This window comes from Gouania willdenowi, chromosome 9 (genome assembly GCF_900634775.1).
Source record: "Gouania willdenowi chromosome 9, fGouWil2.1, whole genome shotgun sequence".
NCBI lineage: Eukaryota > Metazoa > Chordata > Actinopteri > Blenniiformes > Gobiesocidae > Gouania > Gouania willdenowi.
This window is the reverse complement of record NC_041052.1, coordinates 26,670,064-26,676,063: the sequence shown is the minus strand read 5'-3', so window position 1 is coordinate 26,676,063 and position 6,000 is coordinate 26,670,064. Positions and strand designations below refer to the sequence as shown.

The following is a 6,000-nucleotide window of genomic DNA, read 5'->3' as shown; positions in this document are numbered from 1 at the left end:
TTCTGATAGCCACCAGCCTTTAGAGTCACATCCTGCCTCTTTTTGATTAGATAACTGACCTGCTCTGACCTCTAGAACTGGACCGTTTTGTTCTGTCTGACACTAAGGTTTTACAATGTTAGCTGGTTATTGTTTCATTGTTAAAGCATTAAAGAAATGCTTTAATGCTTTAACAATGTACTTCCCTGCCTTCCTGTTCCTTTTCTCCTCACCTAGGTGTAGCACTGCCCTCTCTTTTGATATTCTCCATTTATTAAAGTTTATCTTACCCTTCCTTAGGGAGGGCTGGTGATGGCCACAATTATGCAATAAAATAAATGTATTTATTTAATTGCAATAGTAAAACATGACTTTCTGTCGCAAAACGATTGCACAACATACAGTGTTGACCTTCGATGGCATGTGCAGACAAGGTGAAAAACAACAACAACAAAAAAAGAAGAAAAAAAACATAATTGCCAAAGTTATAGTTATATATCAGATAGAAGCATAGACTCCACAGTAACGATTTTCATTCATTCATTATTGTGCTGCTGGTACATGGGGGAAAGGCATTCTTGATGGCTATTGGTTTGGAATATTTGGATGTAATTTAATGATAACACTGGTGGGTGGTCATCCAACACTGATCATGTGACTTATATGAGTTTGTATGAGCAAAACCTGAACCAGCACAAATGTACTGTAGCCTGGCAGAGAAGGTCCAGATCCTTGTGTGCAGGGTTTCAAGCATTATTTTAATGGTTGAAAAGTCATCCAGGTTCCTGAACAAAGGTGAAATATGCTAGAAAATGTAAGTAACTGCTTGTATGGCACAGTTTATTGGGCTATTTATTAGTCATGGGTCTAATAATTAAATCAGAGGTTTTATCAATAACAAGCCCCTTTCCCACATATTGTGATTTCAACACTATGTTGTAGTCCTACATTGATTTTATATTGATGATTAGATTCATTGATAATGAGTGTTTAATCATTATGATCTGAGAAAAATACATACAAATTACAGAACAATATGAAAAAACACAACAGTAACACACTAAAGGACTAATAAAAAGACAAATTCACTCAAAACACACCCAAGACGACAACATATATACACAAAAATGACAATATAGATAGAAAAATACACAAAAGGACAACAAAATATACAAAAGCACAACAAAAAAACACTAAAGGACCATTAAAATGACAAATTCACCTAAAAAACACACAAGCTGACAACATAAAGTAACTCAAATCTTCTTTGAAATTGTGCCGCACACAATGGCTGAATCTTCGTCCGTCCACCACAAATCCAGAATAATTCCAACAAAAATTCGCGGAAGGAGGGAAAAGATCCATGCTCTATACTACAATCCACAGAAAATTTAAGATTGTTTTGGATGCTACACCAATAACAGAATTACTATGCAAACTTTTGAGGGGAAAATATTGACATATTTACATCACACACTTTTATTGCGCAAATAACTAAAACGATAATATAATTTCCAGATGTTGGTTTTTTAAAACATATTTGGTTGCTGATAGCATGAAATAATTGTGGACACATTGAACAGAAAGTGGTTTTCCAAGTGAATTTTTGGCAGTTTAGTTGAGATAATACAAATTTTATTTCTGGCTAAATGCGTTTTCATTAAGACTGATTAAATGCACAATATACAGTATGTTAATTATTACAATAGGTCAACTATTTATGTAAATTACATTTTATGAGTGGATGAGGTGAAAGTAAGAAAAAAGAGCATCAAGAGGACACAGACAATAAGACTCACAGGCGGGAAAAGGCCCTAAATCAAACCACTGTGTTTGTTGGAGTCCCACAAAAAGTCAAAGCAAGGTTAACCAAAGTGATGCCAAGGCACAAAAATACCTACTGCAAACACTGAACTAAAAATCAACGTGAAAATGCAGTTGGTCACTGAACCGAAGTGTTGAAGACCAACACACCAGACGGATAAAGTAAGGGAATCTGGAGGTTGGGCAGACACACTAACAGCCTTTGTGTCACAATGTGGTTTTAATGGTGAGTAATGTCATTTGGGTTGTACTTTGGGCCTTACCATTTTATGGTTTGTATTTTGGCCTGGTTTGTTTTGTGGTTAAGTTGTGTGTGTTTTTTGTTTTGTTTTTTTGTCATAGCTTGTCAAATATGAGTTAGATGCTGAGATGCAAACTGAAGTTTGCGGGTTTAAAGCCACTGGGGTCGTTTTTTCAGTTTTTAGGCTTGTTGGTTTTGTTTTTATTATTTTTCTGGCTTTGGCTTCAGATTTTCTCTTCTGTTTTTGGTGAATGGCTCTGTGTTTCTGCACCCCTATGAGAGAGTAACTAAGTTTCCCTCCTGTCTCCTCCCAGGTGTGCCTAGTCTGATCTGAACCTGATCGCTTCCCTCTGCTATATAAAGGTGTACTTGAAAATAAATTGGATGTTGTAGATGGCACGAAGATTTACACACTCCAGTACAGTAGGTGGCAATAAACACCTATTCATGTTGGTTGGAACCACATTCTGGACTATTTGACCCTACCATCTCACCATCATCGAGCTTCGGTATTCTACAGAAGAATCAGTGAAGTAATTAGTGATGACTGTAAAGCACTGAAGGGTTTATGGGAAAAGGATATGGGGGTTACATTTGGGGATAATGAATGGCTAAGGATTCTATCAGAAAACGCTTTTGGGTGGAGGTCATCCATGTCCTTAGTGAATGGTTGGGAAAGCCTGTACCACTTTGTCCTGGATTGTTTTTACTGGGTGATAAAGGGATAATAACTAATATATCCATAGGGAAATTTTCAATTATTATGGTTGGGGTATCAGTGGCAGCCAGGGTTATCCTTAAACATTGGAAAACTCCAATCGCCCCACATATTAAGGAATGGGCAAACATGATGACAAAAATGGCCTCATATGAATGCATGCTAAATAGATTAAAAAATAAGGACAGCGCATCAGCTTGGGACACATTTTGGTCTTACCTTTCTATAAACACAAGTCAGGATGAGACGTGATTCCATATCTGCCTAATTCTACCCATTAGTATAGTGATTTATTATTATTTTATTATTTTTACCTTGTACAAAAGCCCCCATCCATGAATGTATCAATGCATATGTACAGCCACCTCATTGAGTGTGGATTGTGATTTTGTAATGCACCAAGAAAATGTTCAATAAAAAAAACTTTAATTACAAAAAAAAAGAATACAACTTCCACAAGTTTTTAGAGATAAGTGTGCCGACTTCAGTCTAGACAACAGGATACTTTTCCAATGACCTCTTCATTAATATTAATGTCTTTGATTTATATAGCACTTTATTTTCAAAGCTGAATCACAAAGTATGGACAGAAACCATTATTCATTTACGCCACCGTCATAATGGCTGCAGAGCTGCCCTTAGGCAGTGTGACAGATGTTTAACTGCCATTTTGACACCAAGTTTTTCAGAGGTTCACATTTATCTGCAGTTATTATGAAAAGACAGCATCACCCTGCATTGTGCACAAGAACACATCATGAATGCTTATAGGAACTTCTGCCGCCCTGTAAATCACTGAAAGAGAAGTGAGACAGAAGCAACAAAGAGGATTTTTTAGGAATATTAGGATATTTACAAAGTTAATAGTTTCACGTTTAAATCAGTTTTAAAGGCAATGTAAGGCCCATACAAACAGTGCTGCTAAGAATTGACTTTATATTTAATTATTGTATGTTTTGTTGAATTGCAAATTTTTCACCCTTAATTTATATGGTTGACATTAAAATTTTACCAATAACATTGAATACAAATTATGCTGTCAGAGTAAACATCATTTACATTCTAGTGCAGCAGAATGTTAAATTCAGCAAATAATGACAATTTATTCTAATACAGCATTATATAATACACTAAATATATCCGTGGAATATCAAGTGTCTTTGGAGACCAAAAAACTGCTTGAAGAATCAGTTCTGACTTTCATGCTATTATCCACACTCCTTTTATGGCCCCGTGTGATTTCATTCCCTTTCTGTCTGTGCATCTGTGTAAAGTCACACAGATGCACTTTGTCAATCTTTAGACTTATTGGTGCTGTCATGTAGCCTTGCTGAATTGCTTACAAATTGTTTAAGAGGCCTTTGTATGACGTTGGTGTCTTCTCTAAAATACCCCTAACATGAATTTGGAGTCACAACACAATTCAGCACTATTGAAGTGGAACACTTATGCTGATTTCATTCTCTTTCACTTGTAGCCCAAGTGCCTGTGATGCATCCAACCAGGGCCTCTTTAGAATCAGGCTGCACTATGCGTTGTGTAATTGAAACCAGGTTGGGGTTTTAAACAAATGATAATGTGTACTGAGGAGGAAAAGGTGATCAAAGGGTTATCAAATATTTAGAATAACACCAGGATAACAGGCTGTGCCTTATCCAGTCAAATGAAACAAAGCCCATCTGCTCTTTGTCTGCCTTCTGATATTCTTGAAGGTGATTTATTTTTTCCCAAATGACTCTATTGCTGCTGGCAGAAATGATTTTATTCTGACTCAAGCAGCCTTCCGTCAGTCAAACCAAATTGGTGAAAAAGCTGGCGTAATAGTGTTCAGTAGCCTGGATATTTATGCCTACTCGCTAGAAGAATGTTTTATTTCTCTCTTCCATCAAATTAACATTTCTCCACATAAAAAAAGAATTGATGCAGCCAGATGAATGCGAATTTACTGAATAGTGTTAATTCTGGACAAGGAGATGTTGAAATGATTTCCAGTCAACCATTTCAGCATCCCCACTTTTTCTCCCGATATTGTGCAAAGATCTGAGTGTCTTGACACAGCATCTCAGTGTCAAGTAAACACCCACAGAGCTGTTGTTGGTGGCGACAAGTCATTTCACCATGCTGCCTCTCAGACAAACAGCCATTACTGCTCTCTGAAGAGCCTCCTTCTTCAAACAGGAGTGTGTGGGGACAGTGTGAAGAAGCCGTCAACAATCTGTTGCAAAAGCAAGAGAGGTGTAAAAATTGGTTTTAAAATAGTAGAGGTGTGAGCTACAAAGAGATCCTACAGGCGTTTTAATCATAAAGACCTCTCAGTCTGTTTGGAAGTGGTAAATTATGCAAAAGGAACATTTCACTAAGGAAAGAATGGTGTGATGGACTTGTGTGGATGTGACTGATCTCACTTGTAGGTTGATGATTTTTATTACTGATGGTGAATGCACTTTTTGGCTATGCTGAATCACACGTCACATTATGAAGATCTGCGTCTTTTGAAATATGGCAGCAGACGTAGATGTGTGTCTCTTGCATCATTGTGCCAAAGCACACTTGGATGCTTATTCTCAGACCAACCTTAGGATTCATGGCTCAGCGTGACACGGAATGAAATGAGCCTGACTTATGACCAGAAGTGTCCCTGCTTGTGCATTTACATTGCAGGACTGTGGTCTTCATTCAAAGTGCCTCTCATGCACAACATAATAATTCCCTGGTGTGATATACTGCAAGGGTGTGATACAGCACATTATGGAATATATCACAGGGTATTACTGCAATATCTCATCTGGGAATGCTGACATTTGTCTCATTACATGCACCCTCAGTATATTATATTTCCAACAGTCTAATGAATCATATGATGGGCGTCAGGTGGGTGAAACCCCAATCACTTCAAAATTCCCCCCATGGATCCTCTCTCTGTGTGGGCGTGAGTGCCACGAAGAAGTTATTATGTAAGACGTTCCCAGCTACAGCTCTGCCTCAGTCTGAGACTGGAGGTCGCTTTAAGAAGTACCTGACTCTGAGCCACCATCAGGATACCTCCGCCTCCCACCGGCTCCACCAAAAAAAACTCTGCGGCGTCTCACCTGATGCATAGCGGCTAGAGGAAAGGCAGCGCGGTAAGGCTCCGTCGCTTTTGGATCATTCAATACACATGCGTAACTGATTGTGCAAAGTGATGGTAGTGCGTTACCTAAAATGAAGATTATATTTTTTCCCATGGAAATTATTCGAC

General features: G+C 37.9%; 1 protein-coding gene across 1 annotated transcript in view; it reads left to right on the top strand.

Moving 5' to 3' along the window:
- The first annotated feature begins 5,721 nt into the window (after positions 1 to 5,721).
- Positions 5,722 to 6,000, top strand: part of npy8br (neuropeptide Y receptor Y8b) — a 30,845-nt gene continuing 30,566 nt past the window's right edge. The window contains exon 1 of the mRNA XM_028457435.1: positions 5,722 to 5,884. The gene's annotated coding sequence lies outside the window, so the exon portion shown is untranslated. The remainder of the gene's footprint in view (positions 5,885 to 6,000) is intronic.